Raw genomic sequence first — 24,271 nt, 5'->3', positions numbered from 1 at the left:
AGGCCAGCAGTGGCAGTAGTCCCCCATCCCGCAGCGGGCTTAGTTTAAAGCCCGGTGGAGCAGGTCAGCCAGCCTGGCTGAGAAGAGCCTCCTCCCCAGGGGAAAGAGGTGGGGGCCATCTCTTCCCAGCAGCTCTCTGCCTCTCTCGCCAAAGAGCGGGCTGTGGTCATGGAAGCCAAAGGCTTTCCGATGACACCAGCGCTGCAGTCTTTGGTTCACTGCGTGGATCCTCCTCTCCCTCCTCAGCCCATAGCCTGAGACTGGGAGGATGGACAAAAACACCACCTGAGCTCCCAGACCCCTAAGACCCGCTCCCAACTCCCTGTAATGCCTCATGACCTGGCTGGGGGTGCTCCGAGCTGTGTCATTGGTGCCCACATGAATAAGGAGCATGGGGTAGTGGTCTGTGGGCCGGAGGAGCTACGGGATCCTCTCCACAATGTCTTGGATGCGGGCCCCCGGGAAGCAGCAGACTTCCCGGGCTAAGGGGTCGGGGCGGCAGATTGCCCCCTTAGTGCCCCGCAGGATGGAGTCTCCCACAACAAACACCTTACGCTTTGTCTTGGGGAGAGCGGGGCCAGTAGCTGCGGTTGAGCCTGGGTTGCCTGCGGGAGCTGGCAACTGCATGGGCTATGCTGGGGCTGCAAGAGGTGTGAACCTGTTGCTAAGCTCCGGTGGGGCAGCGGCCTTGGTGCGGCGGGCCTTGGGGCCCTTGACCACCTTGGTCCATGCCCCTGACTGGGCAAAGCGGGAGGTCCCAGAGTCCTCCTTAGTCCTGGAGGGAGACGGAGCTCTCCCCTGCAGCTCCCGGGGGAGAAGGGCCTGGCAGTAGGAGTCTATCTCCTGCTCACAGTCCCTGATGGCATGCAGTCTCTGGACTGTGGCCTGGAGCTCCTCCAGCTGGTGCGCCAGAGACCCCAGCAGGGAGCAGACCCCGCAATTGCCTGCCCCTGCCTTATATACTTATAAGCAGCCACCAAGTCCCCCCTGAGACTGTGCTTTTCCAGGCTGAAGAGTCCCATGGCTCTCAGCATCTCTTCACAGGGCCTATTCTCTTGCCCTCTGATCATGTGCATGGCTGTCCTCTGGAGTCTCTTAAACTTCATGACATGCTTCTTGAACTGTGGAGCCCAGAATTGGATGCAGTACTCCAGCTGCAGCCTTACCAAGGCTGAGTACAACAGGAGGATGAGTTCCTGGAATTTATTTGACAAGTATCTATGGATGCAAGCCAGAGTTTTGTTTGCTTTACCAGCTGCGACATTGCATTGGTAAATGATGGTTGTAGGTCATAATGGTTGTAGGTCAGTGAAGATAGAAAACCTGCATCCTTCCAGTCCCCAAGTTCCACCTAGTCCCATTTAATGACCATCTCTAACCCCAAATAAACAAGATGGACAACATCAGCCCATGAACTTTTGCCAATCAAAACACTGTGGGGTGATTTCAACTATAAGCATTTCCTTCCATTTCTAGAACCGGTCAGGCTGTCTGTCTCCTAATGTTACCGGCATTCCTGAAGACCATTTATTGAAGTTCTTTAGCAAAAATGCCCCAGTTTATACCAGGTTATTAGTTTCTAATATTTTCTGACTCTTATAAACAATGTTATGTAACAACTTGAATTGGACTTTTATTACCATGGACAACTTAGAGTACAGGCCTCTGTACAATGGCATACAAGGCTATTTGCCAGATAATGCAGATTCAAATTAGGGCAATTTAAACCCCCTGTAGATATTTTTAGCTGTAGAATTTTCATCATCATTATCATCTTCTTTATCAATTTTCTTATATAATTTTTTTAAATTAGAGCTTGCACATGTTTATTGAGCCCATTAGGCATCTGGAAGGATGGAATGCTGAAAACATAATTAAACCTAAGGATAGTAATCATTCTAATGATTTGTATTCGATCCCACACAGTATACTGCATCTTGTTCCAATTTATTTTGTCATTGCACGCAGATTGTACAAGGGTGCAATCTAATATCTTTCATGTTTAGGCTCTAATAAAGCAAATCCCTAGATATTTCATACCACTACTTATCCATTTAAACTGCCATTGAGAAAGTATTAGGCTAGGGCAGAATTGTGACAAGAATCCTCACAATTATTCCAGTTATTTTTTAGGTAGAAATTCAGTTAGGCTGTATCAATTATACTTATAGGTCTCTCTAAAACAGTCTTGCAATCCAGAATGCGCTTATCACAGTGCTCCTGAAAAGTGTGGCAAGCACTGTGCCATTTTACAGATACATAACTAACTCAGGCACAGAGAATAATTTGCCCAACATCACTCAAGAAGTTTGTGACAAAACAGAGAATTAGAGCAGAGCCTCTAAGTGCCTGGTCAGTGCCCTGACTGATGGATCATCATTCTTCTCCAACACATTTTATCACACATGATGTATCTCCAATAACTGAACTAGTTTAGTATCAAACAGGTAAATTCTCTCCCTTATTTATGTGCATCCTCAGCTTCAGTGTGTATGTGATCATCTGTAGAAGGGTCTGATCCAGTGGGCATTCAATTAAGTGGAAACTTTCTGTTGATTTCAACAGATTAGATGACAACCGTGTTTTGAGTCCTTGCTCTGTAACAAAATCAAATCCTTTCGGCTTCAATAAGAACTTTGGAGACACTAGGTAAGTTCTTCAGGATACGGCTCTAATGATGTATAAGTATTAATAGAAGGTCTTTATTTGATTCTGCGTGTAGGTGTTGGTATGTGTGCCAGAGTTTGTGAATGGATTATAAACCAATAAAAGAAATAAGTTGCATGAAATTGAACATGGATGAAATTGGAAAATGGCAACTTTCCTTTAAGTGGCTTTTTAATTATCACATTTCTAATGAAATTTACAATGACAATTTTTCCAGGAAATCAAAATACAGCAATACTTGTTATCATAACATGTTACACATTAGTTGGGATAATGTTTTGAAAGGTCTTTTTTCTATTAGGTATTATTAGTTAGAGATCTAGTAGCTGGAACTGTTTTACAAAGCAGATGAACATCAGACTATCACATTGGTTCTGAGTAATGTAAGGTTCCTTGAGCAGCATTAAGGAACAATACCATTACCCATAATTGTCTTCCCTTTGAAGAGGATGATTGCTCCAAATAAGGTCCTTTTCACTTTCTGTAGTGAAATGTAATTTATTCTGTTGGGTATCTTTTTCTCTCAGTTACAATAAGTATCACATACAAAAAACCCTATAAACTGAAAATAATTCATGTCTGGTATTCTCCCCCATAAAATCATTTATGTATATAATCTTTCTTAAATCATGGTCAAACTATGCCAAAAAATCACATGTGCTTCAGGCACTCAGCCCCTAGACCCTTCGAAACACACAAACACTTCTTCACGACTATGTTCTTTGACACTGGCCTTCACATTTGTACTAAACTAGACCTTAGAAGTTTCCTCTCTTTGATATGATTTATTTTATTTCTAGGTCTATAAAAGCAATTTAAAAAAAACCCCCTGCCAACTCCAGGTCCTAGTATAACTTCCCAATTACTGAGAAAAAAATCAGATCAAAACAAATACAAGTTCAGCAGGAATCACCTTCAGATAAGACTGCAAAATATCACCCTTGGAGCAATCATCGATTTATAACTGACATGTATGAATATACTGCCTGTTTACTCTTTGTCTTCCAATGAACTTCCAGTGTCAGCCAAATCCTAATAGCCTTTTTCTATTTGGACATATTTTATAAGGGGAAACTTTCTCCCCTACTTTTTGGTGCTGGAAGTCTCTGTGGGTAACAGGAGAAAAAAAGCTTTGAGGTGCTAGGGAAGCCAAAAAGGCCAAAAAGTAGCAAATAAGCAGCAGCATGAAAATACTGCAGCTCTGAGTATAGGGTCCTTTGGTTCTCAGAATCTGGTCCATGAGTCCCATACTGCAAAGCGGCAAAGTAGTTATGCTTATGCTGGATCTAGGAAAAGAAATCTGACTCCAATGAAGTCTATGGACATCTCTTATTAACCCCAATGGATTCAGGGTTTCACCCACCTGGAATATTCATGTACATAAAATTAAACATGTTTGTAAGATGTGTCTGTAGACCATCCCTGCCTTGGCTCCAAAACCATCTTGTGTGCGACTGCCTTGAAAATCTCCAGTGAGCTGGGAGAAGCAGAAATTCTCTTGCATCTGTAATTACAGCACATTGGAGCAGCCTTCCTGCATGTGTATAGGAGCCCTGAGCGACTGAAATCCTCAAAAGAGTCATCTTTCCATGAAGCTTCTGAATTTCTTTCTGGCAGCTACAGAATAGGGCCCTTTCACTGTTTTTGACGATAAGTTTCACTAATCAAGGTATTTATTCCCAGGTGAATTTGAATATGTATTTTACTGAGCTGTTCTGAAAAGTGTTCCCATGGCAGTACACTTGCTTAGCAAAAACCAAAAGGTTACAATAAATCTGCAGAAGCCAAAGTCACAGCAATTGCATACCTAACACAATTCCAATTCTATAGTCTTACAGTCCCATAGGATAAAATATAAAATGCTTCAAATCATCTGGGACCACAGTCAAGAGGGAAAAAAAATCCTTTCTGCAGTCAGGTCACATTCAGGTGACAAATTTTAATGGAAGAGCTAGGCTGTGAATTCAGTGCATGATTAAAAGAAAAATGTCCTGTCTGTGCAGGCTCACACAGAGACAGGTTTTAATCAGTGGATATTTTTTGCCTCTATATGAAAGTCTGGTCACATGGTTGGCAGTTACAATATACAGAAAAATGAGTATTAGTGAGGCACAAATGCACTGATGTGAGGTACAACAAAATGATGGCATTAAGTGAGCCTTTAGCTTGCTTGCAGCGCTCACACTGAAGCAGTGGACCTCAGACTACACAATAGTTTCAAGTCTCACTCCAGCTCAATACAATACTATTTTATTGTTTAAGGCAATGCTTCTCAATACAAAGGTCGCATAGGTGGGACTTCAACTCATTGCCTGATTGAAAAAACCAGTTGTTTGCACTTAAAATAGATGAATCAACAGATCTCTCAAACAGTGCAATCTTGTGGGGTTTGTTTTTACCCTGGTTTGACCGGGGTTTTTTTGACAAAATGGTTGGTGGGATGTAAGGTGGAAAAGGTTGAGAACCGCTGGTTTAAGGGATTATCACATGCGGGAACTGATTGGAATATTAGAATTTCCTATAGAACAGGAATTCAGGGTTCCATCTAGACCTGGCAGAGAATTTAGCATTGATTTTGCTTTACTGTGGGAGTATAAGGTTAGGAAGGTGTAAGAACTACTTCACCTTGTCTATTCTAGGAACTGACAGTGAAGTAGATTACACATTAGTTTTCCACTGTAAAGTAACACAGTTCTTGGCAGCAGAAATGTAACCTTTCTCTCTCTTTGAGGGCTCACCTTTCCTAGATGGTCTACCACAATTATGCCAGCTTAAATATCTCACCATTGCTCTCTGGTGGAAGTGCAGTGTGCGCCAACAGAATGTGCTTTTCTGTGGATCCCTTTGTTCCCTCAGAAGTAGTTATACTGCTTCTTTTAGCATTATAACCTAAACCAGTAGTGCTCAACCTTTTGGTCCCCCCTGACCAGATGGGTGGCACCCAGTTTGTCTGCAGGCCAGATCTGGCCTGTGGGCCTGATCCAGTGAATGTGGGGCCCAATAAGACATACAGAGACAGATGGCAAGCAGTTGGGCCCCAGTCTAGGTGCATGGGAGTGGGGGCATGGCCCAGCCCCTGTCCAGCTGCATGAAGGGAAGGGGGCACAGCCTGGTTTTGAGGGTACGAGGGGCCATAACTTAGCCTCAATCACTGCATGGGTGAAAGAGTCTGTGGCTCAATCCAGCCATGTGAGGAAGAGATGGTGTGGCTTGGGCCTGATCTGGCTGCAGGGGGTATGGGAATTTGGCAGCAGGGGAAGGATGCCATTATTAATTGACAGTGTTTCCCCACTGCCAAATTTACCATGTTTCCCAACCTGTGGGGGGCTCCATGGGCTGGATGCCATGGCTCCATGGGCCCCGATCTGGCCTGCAAGCCAGTGGGTGAGCACCCTTGAGCTAAACCAGTAAAAGCACAATTCTGTTGACAGACTTGCCTCTACACCAGAAGCTTTTGCCAGCATAGTTGTGTCAACTAGGAAGCATTTATCAAGCTCCTAGCCCGCATATCCATTCAACCAACATCTTCTAAAGTAAATGACTGTCTCTCTGTGTCTCTCTCCCATTGTTGTATCATTCTACTCTGTGCTATGTCTGGACTGATACATAATATCTGAAGAGAGCTTCAGCCCATGAAAGCTAATGCTCACATATATATATCTTATTTAGTTAGTCTATAATGGTGCATATTAGGGCTGTGTGAAGCTTTGTTTGCCAATTCAATTCGGAGGAGATTCAGCCTGATTCAGCAGCCAAATCTCTGAATCTGAATCGAATCAGGAGACCTGTTATAAGGTCTGAATTGATTTGGAAGCCTCCAAATTGATTCAGAGAGATTTGGCCATAGACTAAACAGGCAGGAGTTCTTGACCACACTGGACACAGCTGCCTCCAGCTGGTAAGTTTGTTGTGGGGGGTGGAGAAAGAAGGGAAGTGGTGTGGGGGGGACAGATCAACACCCCCACAGTGAGGGAGGGATTGGGGCTGGGACAAGCTGCACAGATGGGGAGGGGGGCATGGGACTCAGGGAGGGGGGCTCCTGACTGCACACTGCTGGTCCAGGAGCAGCTCTTCCAGTGGCTTCTCCAGCGGCTCTTGCCATTGGTCCAGGAGGCATTGGAGTGGGCGTGTGCCCCCAGATCTGCATGCAGTGGGCTGGGCCGGGATGCGCTCTGGAAGGCTACTCCCAGCCACCTGCCAGTGGGCTGCGCTCCTCAGGGCAAGTGGAGTCAGGCCTGCACTCCAGGCAGATAGCCCCAGCTGCTGCCCAGAGCACAGCCTTGGCTCATCCTGCCCCACAGAATGCAGTGGAGTGGGTGCTATAGGGGGGCTTCAACCACCCTAAAACTCCCCATAGTTCATGCTGCTGGCCCCGCCCTGAACCAGGTGCACATGCCCGCACCATGCCCTGCCACTGCTCACCCAGCCGGAGTGGGTTGAGGTGGAGCAGAAGTCATGGGGAGGCTGGAGTGGCTTCTGCTGCTGCGTGCTGCTTATCTGGGGCAGCGCAGCAGCACTGTCCCATGCCTCCCTGCCTCGGATGGGTGAGTGTGAGTGTTGAGAGAGCATAGCCCCCACTCCCAGTGCCTTCTGCCACCTGTCTGGAGTGCATCCCGGCCCAGCCCACCCCACACAGATCCAGGGGCACACACATGATCCCATACCCTCCTGGACCAGCAACAAGAAACACTGGAGGAGCCATTGGAAGAGCAGTTCCTGGACTGGCAGTGTGCAGTGGTGTGCAATGGTGAGAGCTCCTCTCCCCAAGTCCTGTGCTTCTCTGCCCTGGCTGGGCAGCTTATTCGAGTCCCAGTCCCAATCCCTCCTCCGCTGTGGGGGCGTTGATCTTCCCCCCGACCCCACGGCCCTTCCTCCTCCCTCTGCCTACCACAACAGACTTACTAGCTGAAGGCAGCTATGTCCAGTGTGGTCGAGGACTCCTCCCTGTTTAATCTATGGCCAAATCTCCGAATCAGCACTGAATCTCCAGATCCGAATCAGCTGAATTGAATCAAGACAGTGATTCAAATCACCTAATGGAATCACTTTACCTCTGAATTAGCCGAATCTGAATCTGAAGCAAATACCTGCTGCTTTGCACAGGCCTAGTGCATATTTACCCTGCCTTCTAACTGACTTGAGACTAACATGGCTAGCTACCTCTCCCTGGACTGATACTACCATTACCTCATAAATATGCTAGATAATACTGTTACTAATACTTCAGTCATATTCAACATTTTTCTACTGAATTGTGTGGCTGAGCAGTTGCAGTTTATTGTATTGCCTTAAAGTTGGATGACACAAATGCATTTTCACTGAGACACTCTTTCTCTCTCCTCCTCATAGTTCATAATTTTAGAGGAACTGGTTAAATATTCACTTATCCATACCAGAGATTTATCACAGTCAGGAAATTTCAAATTTAAGTAGTTGAGGGGAAGGTATTTTAGAAATTAAGTGTGCTCTGAAATTTAAAAATTTTATTTAAATTATTCAATATTTTGAATACAGTTATTAAAAAAATATATCCAAAAATGTTTTGATGAAATATCCTGTTTAGAAAGGGATTGTTTCTGAGAAAAAGGTATCTTTTCTAAATCTTCTGTTTTCCTCAAATGTTTCTGTGACATTCTCATTAATACTTTAAAAAAAATTAAAAACTGTTACTGAACCTTTTTATTTACTAAAAATAAACCTCAGGTAAATGAAAATATTCTATAACAATCCTTAACACCTTTTTGTAATCAATGTCTATGAAAAATTGATAAAAGTCTCAGAAACTTTCCTCTAAAATGGAAAATGAGTCAATTGCAAATCCTGTGAAATGAAAACTATTTTACAATGCTTTATGCCCGACTCTAGTTTTGAGTAATTACTAAAACAAAAAAGCTTCTATTTGTCTAAAACCTACATGTAAGCATTCAAACAAAACAACCCATTTGGTGTTGCAATATGAGTTACCTAACAAACTCTTTTGTTTTGTCATGAAAAAGTGACATGATGGATAAGGTGAGTTTGTAAATGAGAATACAAATAAAACAACTATTTTCATTTAAAGCTTCAGTAGAAGCATGGCAAATGATATTGTTAGACAAGGAAGGAAGAACATTTGGGAAATAAAGTATTAGAAATTTTCTTCATCTATTTTGATGTAGTTGTTTTTGAGAAAATTGCATTGCTACCAATTAGAAATAAGCAAGTCCACTCATTATTAATATGCTGCCTTAGTTATGCATAACGACACAAATGGTTTCAATCAGCCATAGCAATGAAAGACAGCTAATCTGAGCAGGAATTCACAAATAACCTTCTTCCTGCCACTGATTTTTCCATTCCTGAATGAAAAAGTAGCACATGGATCTTGTTATATCTGAGACCTATATATGAAACAGACAGATTTCATCCCTGGTTTAATTCCACTGAACTCAGAGGAATTATACAAGACATGGATTCTGTCTAAAGTGTATTGAAACACAAGGAATGCACCTAACTTCAAAAGCCATAGTTTTTCACCACGTCTTCTGCTTGCAGGCCTTAGTGGAGAATTATAACTCTACTGGAAAATTGTTCAGGCTGAAAAAAAAGTTTTCTTATCAGCTGCTGAGCTCTCTAGAGCTGCTAATGAATCTTTAAGAAGCCCATAGGCCAACTGAAACTGCTATTCACATTGCTATTAGTCAAGTCTTTCTCGCTATTATTATTACAAATTGGTATTTCTTTTGTGCTTTCTTTTGGTATAATGCTGATGGTTGGCTCTGCACTCCTGTTAACTTACTTTCTCTATGCCCCTTTTACAATTGTTCATTATGGGGAAAATGACACTGCAACTATTTTCTAGCCAATAAAGGTGACAAAAGGAGCAAGGTGAAATTCAAGAAGTGATGTAGTATCTTAAGGGAAAGTATATTTCCTTCACATACAATTCCCATACCCCGCAAACTCAATTACTTCATGTTTTGCTATCACATATTGATGTTGATTGGATTTTCTAATCCATCATGAGTCATTTTGGAAAATGGAAATGGACCATGGGACCAGGCTCACCACTGGTGTTGGTCCCAAAGGGGGGTTTCTTTTGAGAACAGTATAGATGATGTGCTTCCAAGCATCCTTTCCTGTCCAATTATAAAAATAACAGGTCCATAACTAAAGGGGAAAAGAGGGGCTGCTACAATTCCCTAAAGGAATCCCATTATATACTGGTATCATTAGCCTTTTTGTTCTGTAGAAATGATAAGCACTGTGCTGTAGCATTGCGGCTCTGGCTTTCCTAAGGGATGGGGCAATAACCTCTTTACACTATAGTTCATAAAAAAAATCCTGGAGCTTTTTAGCATGGACCACTGAAGGGAATTCAAGGCATTTATGAAAAGCCACCCAAACCTGCCTAATGTGATTAGAATTTCTGAATCAAGAATAGAAGCTTATCATCAACCTGAACTTCATTCAGTTACTACAACCCTGCCCCAATAACATTTACTTTTCTCACTTTAAATCTCTTTGAAGTTCAACAGTCAAAACATTTGTCTTGATTAATTACTAACACTTGTCTCTTACCCCACACTTTAGTGACTGTTGTGCTGAATATGGTTGCTAATTAAATTCCATTTTTCTTTGATGAAATAGTATTTAAGTCCACAAATGTCATAATTTATTTTGGTATTAGATAATCAACATTTGGCACATGCTTTGAAAGGAGCACAGCAGAAATAATTCATAAAGTGAGGCATGGGGTTAGCTTGATGCACTGCTGAGGGAAGCCAGCAACGTTTCCAGAACAAATATAATCAAATCATGATATTTATCATTTTCTGATGGCACAGACATTATTCATTCCAAAAAAAATTAGCGAGGATAGTAGACAATGGTATATAAGAAAATAAGAGAACTATTATCATCATTCAGTTTTCATAAAGCAAACAACAAAATATGGAATCATTTATATTTATCTAAGAACACCAACTATTACATTTTCAACAATGTTCTGCCTTGGCTTAACAGTTCCTACTGAAGTCAGTGGTAGAACTACCATTTTCTTTAATGTGAGCTAAATTGGGTCAACTCAAAGGACTTTGGAAATTTTCATCATAGGGTTCTAAGAATACCAGAATACTTTGGATTTAATCCTAGTTCCTATGTGTCTGCTTACATGCAAGTCCAGCTAAAAAAATAAGTACCAGTGATTATCAGGAAAGCAGCAAAAAAGTTAATTTCAATGTATTTTCATAAAAAAATCATCAGGAATCATAGAGAAATAGGGTTGAAAGGGACCTCAGGTGGTCATCTAGTCCAACTCCATGCTCAAAGCAGGACAGACTATATCATCCCAGCCAAGGCTTTGACTAGCCAGGTCCTAAAAATCTCCAAGGATGGATATTTCACAATCTTTCTCAGTAACCTGTTCCAGTGCTTTACTAACCTTCTAGTGAGAAACTTTTCCCAAATATCTAACTGAGGCTTCCCTTGCTGCATCTTGAGACCATTACTCCTTGTTCTGTCCTCTGCCACCACTGGGAACAGTCTAGCTTCATCCTCTTTGGCACCACCTTCAGGTACTGGAAGGTTGCTGTTAAATCTCCACTCAGACTTCTCTTCTCCAGACTAAATGGGCACTTGTACATGTGATGGGGGTTTAGTCTCCTAAATTGAAACAGCAGGTTTTTAATTGTGACATTTTAAAAAAGCACTGTTTCAATTTAAGGGCTTCCATCACTGTTATGGCGAGGGGCCCAATCCTTTTTTTTTTTTTTCCCCTTTTTCATGGAGCCTGCTCATGTCTCCCGCAGTAGAGAAGTGACCTTGTGGCAGGCCAACTGGCCCCTGAGCTGGAGAGGCAGGGCTTTGGTCCTCCCCTCTGCAGTGGCAGTGCCTGCAGGGCCACCTGGGTGGGTTGCTAGCAGCAGAGTGCTGCCCCAGCTCGGTCTCACGGAACAGTTGGATCAGACTGGGTGCTGCCTCCAAGCTGCGGCAGCACCCACCTCCTAGCAACCTTCCTGGGTGGCCACGGGGGGTGCTGCCACTGTGGAGGGAAGGACAATGGCCTTCTGCAGCTCAGGGCCCACCAGCAGCTCATGCCCTGGCTGTGGGAGAGGTGGGCAGCCTCCGTTGGGGGGGGTGGGGGGGGAAGGATTGGAACTCTCACTGCATTTTTTCCCCCCCAGTACAGTCTGTTTGCGTGAGCTGCTGCCAGGCTGTTCAGTCTGAGCCCAGTCCTTCCCTCTGTGGTGGTGCCATCTCTCAGAGCTACCTGGATAGGATGCTAGTTGCGCAAGTGTGCCTCAGCTTGCATGTAGCACCTGCCAGATCCAACTTTTCCCTGAGCCTGCCCAAGGAGCAACACCCAGAGAGCTTCCAGTGCATGGGCTCAGGGAAGAGTTGGACCTAGCAGGTGCTCCCTGTGAGCTGAGGTAGCACCCACACAGGTAGCACCCTGCCTAGGCAGCCCCAGGGGGCACTGCCAATGTGGAGGGAAGGACTGGGCCTCTCTTGCAGCTCAGGGGGCCATGTGGCCCTGCGGCAGCTCATTCAGGCAAGCTCTGGCGGAAAAACAAAAAGCGGTGAGGGGCCCGATCCTTTTTTTCCCCACCCATGGAGCCTGTCCACCTCTCCCACAGCCAGGGGACAAACTGCCAGTGGGCCCTGAGCTGTGGGGGCCCGTGGTCCTTCCCTCCATGGTGGGGGCACCCCCAGGGCCTCCCAGGAGGGCTGCTGGTGGGTGGGTGCTGCCCCAGCTCAGAGGCAGCACCCAGCCCAATCCAACTCTTTCCTGAGCCCGAGCTGGGGCATCACCTGCCCACTACCAGCTCACCTGGGCAGCCCCAGGGGGCGCTGCTGCCATGGAGGGAAAGATCAAGGCCCCCTGCAGGTCTGGGACTGCTCGACCTGCCAGCAGGTCACCCCTCCATGGTAGGAGGCTCTGCAAAAAAAAAAAAAAAAGAATGGGTCTCTTGCTGCTTGTGCTTTCAACATGCCTCTCCCATGGCAGAATGGGAGGCGAGCTGTCAAAAGGCTAAACTGCATGCAGCTGTGGCTTAGGTTGTAACATAACCAACTCATTTAAACCATAAAACCCCCCTCATATGTACAGTGTGATGCAATTAAGCCACAAAAATGGCCAATTTCCGTCATGTGTACAAGCACCCAATAAGCCCAGTTCCCTCAGCCTCTCATAAATCATGTGCCCCAGCCCTCTAACCATTTTCATTGCCCTCCATTGGATGCTCTCCAATGTGTCCACATCCTATCTATGGTGCAGGACCTGAAACTGGACACAATACTTCAGAAAAGCTTTCCTTCAAACTAGGTTCAAACAAACAACTTAAGGATTATGACACAAACCAAGCCTGCTGTTCTCCACTCTACCAGCTTAGCTATACAAGGAAGCTTCAGCACGATGTTCAGGAGTTGCAGTTATTGTTAGTGTTATTGGGAGCTATTTAACCACATCTCCTAAGGCAACCCATATCCTTTGACAGATTTTTTTTTAATTAGACAGCCACATTTTGGGAAAACCAATGCAAGCAAAGGTATTACACATGTAAACAAACATCTGTGGGGGCACCAGAAAGGTACACTGGGGCCATGTTGAGACCAGATACTGACTGCACAGCTGTGACCGTGCAGGTATTTAGCACTTGCATACACAAGTACTAAATGACTACACAGTAACCAGTATTACTGTGCAGTAACATCACCAAACAGCTTTTAGGTGATGTTGACTGCACAGTAGCTTGTTACTACTGCACACTAGTGTTGCATCACACTTCATGCCATGTGATGCTGCTGTGCAGTAATAACAAGCTACTGTGTGTGGCGACCAAGTTGACTGGTCACGGTCTGGGCTGACACAATCGAGCAGGTGGGGGCTAGTGGTGAGGAGTCAGGCAGTCAATATTCATATGGTTGCAAAAAACTTCTTATTTTTCTTTTTCTTACACCACCAGGTAACAGTAGTATAGTGCAGGTCAAGCTTGATTACAACGACAGCTGTAAAACGAACTAATTGGTAGCTAGGAGACAGAGACGAGCGAGTTGTTGGTCGGAACGAAGTCAAGCATGCGAGGGTGGGGTGTGCTGGAGATAGCGGTGGCAGGGAGACGATCACAAGTGGCCAGCCTGTGAGGTAGCTCTGGGCTCATGCGAACCGGGTTTCTGCGAGAGCTGGTCTCCGCCTTAGACGGAAACTCGCTGACTTAAATACTTTCCAGGTAGCCAATCACACGGTTCTCTTTTTGGAAAGTTCTAGTCAGATTACATAATGATTTTCTGCCTAGTGCATGACTCGACACGCGTGCTTAGCCAATTCAAATACCTCACTCAAATTACGTACTGACCACGTGTGGGGCATGTTTGGACATGCGTGCTGGCTTTAGGGGCTTTCCACTTGCATGCTCACACTAGTTTCTTTTAACTCTGTGTTATCAGCATCCTCTTCAATTCTGGTTCAGACACTGTGTAGTCAGCATTTTGTGCAGACACGCCTTGTTAAGAGGTATACTTTAATGAGAACTTTCTCCAGCTGTGTAAGAGACTCTATCCATCCATCCAGGATATCTAAGTTGGGCTCCAGGAGCAGCAAGAGATGCATGGGTGAAGGCTCATCATGTCCCCACACTCCAAAGCCCCTTAGCAACTGCAGAGGACCCCTGCCTGACCCCCAGCAGAGTTGGAGGTAAACGGGGCCCATGGTGGGAGGGGAAGCCAGCTGCAGGGAGGCAGGTGACAGGAGCCAAAGAAGGTCTCGCCCCACCCTGGCTCCTACTTCGCCCAGCCCCCAGGGAGCCATGTGACCGGAGCTGTGTGAACAGGATGTGCAAACAAGGCATGCTTGTCTGCCTGGCACGTGTTAGTACGAGAGTTAGTTTATGCAGGAGGGCCCAAGGCTCCAGGCACTGCGCCATAGCCAAAGCTCTGCACAGTAGTAGCCAGAATACAAGGACCATGATGGGTGGGCCACATCACACCCCAAGGCTCCACCCTACACCTGGACTCCCCTGCTCTGACACCAGTGGGGGCTCCACCCAAATGGAGCCCATAGTTCTGGCCTATACCCAGACAGAGACTGCAGTCCCTGCCCCCTCCTAGGTGGGACCCTTGGCCCCAGCTTCCACTCAGACGGAGCCCCTGGCTCCATGTGGAGGCTGTCTAGCAAGACTGCAGGCAGCTGGGTTTGGGGGTGCTGGACTCTTACTTTCAGGCTTTCCGCCTAATAGTTCATGATGGAGTGGCAGAACCAAGGAACTGCCACAAAGTCAAGCTTGGGGTTGCCTGGATGACAGTTGTCTCTGGCTCAAAGATGCGCAGCACTGGGGTCACTGCTCCCCTGGAGCTTCACAACCGCTTTTGGCACAGGGGACACAACGGTGGGAGTCTACTACAGACCTCCCACTCAAAGTCCTGAGCTTGACCAGGAGTTCGCCCGGGAACTGACTGAGGCCGCTTGCTCCAGGACCTTGGTTGTCATGGGTGACTTCAATTACCCGGACATCTCGTGGGAAGATCACTCAGATAAATCTGAGCGGGCGCAAAGCTTTCTCTCGTGCGTGGATGACCTCTACCTGACTCAAGAAGTCCATGGGCCGAGAGGCAAAGCGCTGCTTGACCTGGTACTGGCTACGGGGGACGACCTAATAGGCGACCTAGTGATCGAAGGCAAGTTGGGTGACAGCGACCACGAGATGATCACCTTCACCATCCACTGTAAAGCTGACAAGTCAGTCAGCAACACAGAAGTCCTTGACTTCAGAAAAGCCAACTTTGATAAGCTCAAGAGGCTAGTCGGTCAGGCCCTCAGGGACCATGACCCCAGGGAGATGGGAGTTCAAGAAGAGTGGTTGCTTCTCAAGGAAGCGATCCTCAGTGCACAAGCTAAATCTATTCCAACACAGAGGAAAGGCAGCAAGAAGGCACAGCAGCCCCCCTGGCTCTCCAGAGACCTAGCGGACCTACTGTGGCTAAAAAGGAAAGCCTACAAAGGATGGAGGACAGGATCACCTCCAAGGAGGATTACTCCGCGCTGGTCCGGTCCTGCAGGGACCAAACCAGGAAAGCCAAGGCTGCAACTGAACTCCAACTAGCTTCAGGCATCAAGGACAACAAAAATTCCTTTTTCAGATATGTGGGGAGCCGAAGGAAAAGCAAGGGCAATGTTGGACCCCTGCTAAACCAGATGGGGCAACTGACAACTGATGCCCAGGAAAAAGCCAACCTATTAAATAGGTACTTTGCGTCAGTCTTTCATCAGTCACACAGGATGCCCATGCCTGCTATGGGACAGGGAAATCTGGGTGAGGGGGATCCCCTACCCTCCATCAATGCTGACCTTGTGAAGGAACACCTTGAGAAGCTGGATACCTTCAAGTCAGCTGGCCCTGACAATCTGCACCCCAGGGTACTCAAGGAGCTGGCGAGCGTCATAGCCCAGCCCCTGGCACGGATCTTTGAAAACTCCTGGCGCTCTGGTGTAGTGCCCGAAGACTGGAAGAAGGCCAATGTGGTGCCGATCTTCAAGAAAGGGAGGAGAGTGGATCCGGCTAACTACAGGCCCATTAGCCTGACTTCTATCCTGGGGAAGATCTTAGAAAAGTTTATTAAGGAGGCCATCCTTGAGGGACTGGCCCAGGCTAACATTCTAAGGGTCTTGTTTGACCAATCTCATTTCCTTCTATGACCAGGTGACCTATCACCTGGACAAGGGACAAGAGATTGATGTCATATATCTTGACTTCAAAAAGCTTTTGATCTGGTATCCCATGATCACCTCTTGGCCAAACTGCCCAGTTGTGGCCTTGGCTCCACCACGATCCGCTAGCTGGGAAATTGGCTTCGTGGTCGGACCCAGAGGGTTGTGATTGATGGCAGTCACTCATCATGGTGCCCCGTGACCAGTGGGGTCCCTCAAGGCTCTGTCCTGGGACCCATACTGTTCAACATCTTCATTAACGATGTGGACACTGAAGTCAGGAGTGGACTGGCCAAGTTCGCCGATGACACCAAACTTTGGGGCAAAGCATCCACACCAGAAGATAAGTGGGTGATCCAGGCTGACCTGGACAAGCTCAGCAAATGGGCAGACGAGAACCTCATGGTGTTTAACACCAATAAATGCAAGGTTCTCCACCTTGGGAGGAAAAACCTGCAGCACCCTTATAGGCTCGGCAGTGCTACGTTGGTTAGCACTACAGAAGAAAGAGACTTGGGGGTCATCATTGACCACAAGATGAACATGAGCCTGCAATGCAATGCTGCGGCTAGTAAAGTGACCAAAATGCTGGCGTGCATCCATAGATGCTTCTCGAGCAAATCCTGGGACGTCATTCTCCCCTTGTACTCGGCCTTGGTGAGGCCGCAGCTGGAGTACTGCATCCAGTTTTGGGCTCCACAATTCAAAAAGGATGTGGAGAAGCTTGAGAGAGTCCAGAGGAGAGCCACGCGCATGATCAGAGGTCAGGAAAACAGATCTTACGATGAGAGGCTGAGAGCCATGGGACTCTTTAGCCTGGAAAAGCGCAGGCTCAGGGGTGATCTGATGGCCACCTATAAGTTTATCAGGGGTGACCACCAGGATCTGGGGGAATGTCTGTTCACCAGAGTGCCCCAAGGGATGACGAGGTCGAACGGTCACAAACTCCTGCAAGACCGTTTCAGGCTGGACATAAGGAAGAATTTCTTTACTGTCCAAGCCCCCAAGGTCTGGAACAGTCTGCCAGCGGAGGTGGTTCAAGCACCTACACTGAACACCTTCAAGAGTAAATTGGATGCTTATCTTGCTGGGATCCTATGACCCCAGCTGACTTCCTGCCCTTTGGGCAGGGGGCTGGACTCGATGATCTCCCGAGGTCCCTTCCAGCCCTAATGTCTATGAAATCTATGAAAATTTGTACTTCCTGCATCAATAAAGCCAGCAATAACACCGGCTCCAGCATGTGAGGATGCAGGGCCACCAACACCCACGCCTAAAAGAAGGCGCAGAGTTATTGTGGTGGGTGACTCCCTCCTTAGGGGGACTGAGGGACTGATCTGTTGCCCTGACCCCCTGGCTTGTGAGGTCTGCTGCCTGCCCAGAGCCCATGTCCAGATGCAGAGAAATGTAAGGTGCTGTATCTCAGTAGGAAGAACCCCCCAGCACACTTACAGGCTTAGCAGTGCTACACTTGCTAGCATCACAACCGAAAGGGACTTGAGGGGGCTTGAATGACCACAAAATGAATATGAGCCACTAATGTGATGCTGTGGCTGGCAAAGTTAACCAAACTCTGGTGTGCATCCACTGATGCATCTCAAGCAATACCCGGGAGATCATCCTCCCGCTTTACTCGGCCCTGGTGAGATTGCAGCTGGAGTATTGCATCCAATATTGGGCCCCCCCACTTCAGGAAGGATGTAGAGAAGCTTGAGAGTCCAGAGGAGAGCCACTCATATGATCCAAGGCCTGGAGGGAAGGCCATACAAGAAGAGGTTGAGGGACTTGGGACTCTTCAGTGTGGAGAAGAGAAGGCTCAGGGGGACTTGGTGGCAGCCTACAAATACATAAGAGGGGTACACCAGGACCTGGGAGAACAGCTGTTCACCCTAGCTCCCCAAGGGATAGCAAGGCCTAACGGCCATAAACTCCAGGAAGGCTGATTTAGACAGGATATAAGAAAAAAGTTCTTGACAGTGCGTGTGTCCAGGGTCTGGATAAACTCCTCCCAGATGTGGTGCAAGCACATACTCTGGATTCCTTAAAAAAACACGTGGATATATTTCTTGCTGGGGTCACTTGATCCCAGCTGACTTTCCTGCCTATGGCAGTGGGGGCTGGACCCAATGATCTCTCAAGGTCCCTTTCAGCCCCTAATGTCTATGAAATCTATGAAAATTATACAGCTTCCCTGCAAAGCTGAGGGACTAGAAACAAGCCCTGCCTACTTGATCCTATTTTGTACATATCTAAGCAGAGTAAATAGGCATTGTAAATAGGTTAACGGGGTTCAGAAAACATCCATAGTTTTGCTCTCAGAGGTAGTATGGACATGGCTTATAAGACCTTCTAAAGTTCCAGGATGAACTTGATTATGGCTTGCTTTTTCTGGCACAATGAAAGTTTGCCACAGTGGTGAAGCTCAAGTGTAGAAAAAAAGCCCACAGGCATTAAGAACCCTCATAACCCTCAAAACCTTGACCTTCCAACTTTAATAACACATAGTGGCAAATGTTTATACCACAGCAAATCAGATTTGGGTGAAATCTCAGAAAAAAATCCCTTAGTGTCAGAACCACAGTAGAATGGAACAAACTGCCCAGGAAAATTACAGAATCTTCTTCACTGGAGGGTTTTAAGAAGAGGATGGATAAGCATTTTTCTGGGGTGGTTTACCAATAGTGTATCATTCATTTGTGCAGGTGGTTGGACTAGGTGACCCTTGAGATCTCTTCCAACCATGCGATTCTATGTCCATAAGAAAAAGAAAAAAAAGAAAGGACATGGCCAAAAATGAGAAGAACAGACACCCTGTCAAAACAAACCACTTCACTGAGCACACATTTCCTCCTCTGGGGATAGGATAATGGAAAAAGCATTTGACAGAGGTTAGCCATGTCAACTAACACACAGCTGGAAGGTAGTCGGACATTGTAGTAATGATTGCGATAGAAGAACTTACATGGAACAGAATAACTTTGAATTAATATTCACTGTCATCTCTAGTTTCATCATTTGTAGAAGTATCTCTATGGCAAGTAGTGTTAACAAGAACCACAATGAGATCAGTTCATTACTGCTGTGTAGAGTCAGAAAATGTCCCTGGTATCACTGGATTTCACATGAAAATATATGCCCTTTCTGCCTTGTAAAGAATACATAAGGTTAGAAACTCTGGGAAACTTTTTAAAATATTACATTGGTATATACAATAACATGACAGATCACAGTATTTTCCTTCCCTTATTTTAATTGTCTCAGTTTTATCCTCCAAAGCCATTTCCAGTCCCAGAGCCGACACAGGGTCTGAATCAAAGCCCACTGAGCTTTATCTTCTGTTGAATAAAGCTTAAAACCTCTAATTTTTATTCATTTTAATATTCTATATTTCTGGTCTGCCTCTCGTTGTCCAATGATAGGGACGTCTAAAGTTCTATGGAGACTGACAGGTTGACTGTTTGCTATTTTTTGTTTTATTCTAGGTAGGTTCGTTCACTATACTTGTTCACTATACTGCACTGCTTATAATATTAAGTATTCACTGTTTCCCTTTCTGCACCTCTATCCGATTGTAGCCAGGCTAATTTTACTCCTTTTGGTAAGGACCAGAGTGTGATTTTACCATGTACCAATTGTATGTGATGGCCCATGTAATTAAACTATCTATAATCTGTACTAATTTCCTAGATGGTAGGAGCTACACTGTTGTTTCAATAGGAGACACTGAAAAGGAACTAGGAAAAGAAAGCACATACGTACTCTAACCTTATACCATACTGCTCTTGATTAAGAATAGAATACTTGTAACATGTACAGCTGCTTAGTAATCAGAGGCATGATATATCAGATTCTGGAAGTAATCCAGTGAGCCTAATTTAAGTCACTGGAAGAGTCTCAATAGTTCTGTTAAAGCCAGTTTCCACCTCTCAATTAATATTTCCAGTTTTGTATAAGAATATTATTTATACTGAAATAACCACAGCAATCAAATTAGTAAGCAATCGGCTTGATTAAAGCTGCCATCACTCTTAACCTTTCAAATGCAACTTCATTTAGAACCTGCAGCACAAGAAATAGTGCCTTGCTTTTGAAATATAAAGGCACTCCACAAACGGATGTTTCCTTTGAGAGGATGTGTGCCAGGCATTTTACAAAGAATAATTCTTTCTTTTGCAATTCTATGATGGTTACCTTTATAGACCTTCTTGACTAATATTCAGAATAGTACTCCTAGATAAAAATGTATTTCTGTGAATAAGAAAACACACATGATGCCAAGGACTCAGAGGTTCCCATGGGTGCTCAGCATTGAAACCTGGTTCTTAGAGATCTAGCATGGTAACTGCTGGTAGAGGCTGACTGTTTAATGATGAATGCTGCAACACAAATACAGCAAGCATCTTGCTGCATTGGAATGAAAGAACCAACAATTTCTGAAGCAAGATCCAGTGTAGGCCTGGCTGCAGCATCTTATGCATAATTTTTTTCTCTTTCCTTAAAAAAATAAAAAGGCACCCTTGGAAACCTGAGATCCCATGCTAGTAAATTATCCAGACAGGTATACAATATTTAACTCACAAGGAATTTCTTGTTATAGATGTTTTAGCTCCCTATCAAATACAAGCACATTTAGATTGCAGTTAGCATGATGATATGATTTGTTATGGCAATAAAGTTTTTGTTACATTGTAAAACGGTTTGTTACTCTACTATTGCTGCATAAAGTGTTATGAAAATTAACTAGGTTGTACTCCAAAAAGCCACAGTCCACTTCCACAACTAGCTGCTGAAAAAAAAACCAACTTTCCTTCTCATAGCATTTTTCAGCATGGCAAAAAAGAGAGTCTGTAATGAGATATAAATGACCTTTATACTAAATATCCACAGAAGATTACTGGTTTAGGAAATAATTAAGCACATGCTTAATTGTAATCACATACTTACATTGCACAGAAGGCAGTATGACTTAAGCATGTACTTAAAGTTAAGCATATGTGTAAATGCTTTTTAGAATAAGAATTAGAATTAGAATTAAGATAGGTATAATCTTTTACAGGTTTATTAAAAATAGGGGGAGCAGATAATCATCATCCCAGAATATTAAAAGAACTTGAATACCAAAAAAGCAACACCTGTAGCATGGATCTGTAAGGGATCTGTTAATTCAGAGCAGAACCATGTGACTGGAACATAGCAAACACAAGACTGAATCCTTTTTGCCCTTTATACATGTAAGTGGAACTTACATAGCTGTGAAAATGCAGTAGCCATGAAACTGCAATTTTTAAAGACAGTTTGGATCATATTTTCACCTGTGCTGGAATAAGACGACCCAGGTACATGTGTACCTGCCAAAATTAAAGCATAGGAAGACCCTCCCACCTTTTAGCCTAACAGCTTAATGAATAGTGCACTTGTCCAGGGAATGGGCCTAAGACTATTTCACTTCCTGGGGCTCTCCTCATTTATAGGGGATTTGAATCTTTATCTCCACATGCTGAGAGAAGTTGGAATATAAGATAAGGTAGCCCACCTCTTAGAGCTGGTCCACTAAGCAGCCAGGATGGGAAAATATGTGGGATCTGGAGAAAGCTACGTGTTTCTAGCTTGTTTTCTGAGCGATGTGGATGATGTTTTGGAAGGGAGAGACCGTTGAGTTCTGGCCACTTCTGTATATGCATTGTAATCAATGAATAGTAAATGTAAGATGAAGAAAATCCACTGGGGCAGGGGCCAGAGTAGGGTCTTCTTCCCTCAACGGCAGCATCCAAGCTTGAAGAAGAGAGCTGGATAGTAGTTTGGGCAATGCCTCATCCATGGACTTATGGTGAGAACACTTTCTACGAAGTTGGAGATGCACGTTCAAACTTGCCTGTGGCAGAGAGGAGTCTAGAAACAGGGTTTCCCACTCAATGGGCAAGTGCACTAAAAAGTAGGAGGGTCCTTAGGTCTAGTCATATTCTAGATATTTTTTCTGTGCCTAAGTATTGGGAGTTACCCCTTCTTATGCATATGCCTGCATGTTTTGACTCCTTCTTGGAGACAATGTGGCCAGCATATGCTTAAAAGGGAAGTGCAGAGCCAGCATTGTGCTGCAAGTGCAAATAGAACAGAGGTTGAAGAAAAGAATTATCAAAGATATGGAGGCAGACAGAAAATAAATTACTACTTGGTCTTATCCAAGGAAGACCACATCAGACCAAATTAATAACCTTCCACAGCAGGATAACTAACTTTTTAGGAAAGGGTAATGCAATGGACTTAAACAATCTAGATTTAAGCAAAGCCTTTGATTCCACGCCTCAGAAGAAATTATTAGCTAAATTGGAGATGACATAAAATCATGATTGTGAAGCAGACAAGTAGTTGGCTAAAAGAGAGACTACAATGGACAATGTTGAAAGGGAACTCAATAAAGCTTCCAAGTGATGTTCATTGGGGACAAACCTTGAGGCCAATCTTGTTTAACATTTCCATTAACAATGTTGTTGAAAGAACTAGATGTGTGCTTATGATTTATGCAGATCACACAAAACTGGGAGGTATTACCAATATGGAAGAGGATTGGATTGCAATACACATAACCTTGTGGACAGCAATGATAAAATAGTATGAAATTTAGAAGAACACAGTTCTAAGACATACATTTGGGGATTAATATGAAGAACAAGTTATTAGATAGGGACTAATAGACTGGAGATAATGGTGGAAAAGAAGGACCTGGGTGTATTGGTCAATTGTAAGGCAACCATGAGTTGTAGGTGTGACGTGACTGTAAAAAAGACTAATGCAATCCTAGGGTGTATTAGGTAAGGAATTTTTAGTAAGGGCAGGAAAACATTAGCACAACTTATCAGGCATTGGTAAGATCCCATTTGAAATACTATGTACCATTTTGGTTGCTTATGTGAAAAAAAGATTAATTTAGAATAGAAAAGGGCCACTAAGATGGTTAGGAAAACGAAAAACCTATCCTGTGAGAGATTAAAAGAGCTTGACTTATTTAGTTTAGCAAAATGAAATTTAAAAAGGGGTTGTATGATTACTCTTTACACTTGCAGGTTGAAAAATAAGGAATGGGGGAGCTATTTATATTACAGAATAACTAAAGAATTAGCATGAGATCAAATGAATGCAAACTGAAGAAAGCTAGACTAGAAATGAGAAACAAAAAGTCTAACAATCTATTTTGTTAGAGAAGTGCAGTTTTAGAATAGTCTTCTCAAACAAGTAGTGGAGGCAGGAATTTGAATTTCTTCAAGAAAAACAGCAATAAGTTTATAGAAGGAATATTATGATGTGCCAGGGTGTTTCTCATACCACTGTTACAATATGAATGGATTCCAGTGGTTGCTTTCATTGCAATGGGGCTAAAAGGAAAACAGTTTCTGTGTGGGAAGCCTCCTATGCTTTACAGCTTCTGGCAGCAACTTGTAAGAACCAAGACTTTTTTCCTGTGAAGGCATCATTGGTTTTTTTCCCCTTTCTCTCTCAAGCACCGAACATCGGGAGATGTAGGAAAAATTTGCATTGGATGTTCTGGTGCCAGTTCTGGTGTGTAGAGAGTCTCAAGATCTGTACAAAACTACCAAGTGGGGTCAGTGGGAAGGTTGGTGTGGTAAGTGGGGTCCACAGGAGCAATTAGGGGGACTGGGGCGGTAGGTGGGTTCTGTGCAGGGTGCTGAGACCTGGGGGGTGGGGCTTGGGGAGCTGTCCCCTCCCACCAGACCAGGGGCTATTTTTAGGCCCCTCACACCCACCAGCGAACCTTCCCCCCATCCTGCCCATCCTCCCCCAACCAGGACTTACTTTACACTCCTTTCCACTGACTTTAATGAGCTTTGGACCTGTGCGATGAATCACCAAGGGCCTGGTGTTGCAGTAAGATGTTTACTGCACACAACTTTCATTTAAAACCAG

General features: G+C 44.7%; 1 protein-coding gene across 3 annotated transcripts in view; it reads right to left on the bottom strand.

Annotated features, from left to right (window-relative positions):
• Positions 1-24,271, bottom strand: part of NKAIN3 (sodium/potassium transporting ATPase interacting 3) — a 691,062-nt gene that overhangs the window by 179,271 nt on the left and 487,520 nt on the right. The gene's annotated exons all lie outside the window — the stretch shown is intronic.

This window comes from Crocodylus siamensis, chromosome 3 (assembly GCF_052110815.1).
Source record: "Crocodylus siamensis isolate JL-2025a chromosome 3, ASM5211081v1, whole genome shotgun sequence".
Taxonomy (NCBI): Eukaryota; Metazoa; Chordata; order Crocodylia; family Crocodylidae; genus Crocodylus; species Crocodylus siamensis.
Note: the sequence above shows the minus strand (reverse complement) of the source record. Positions and strands in the feature narration are given on the sequence as shown.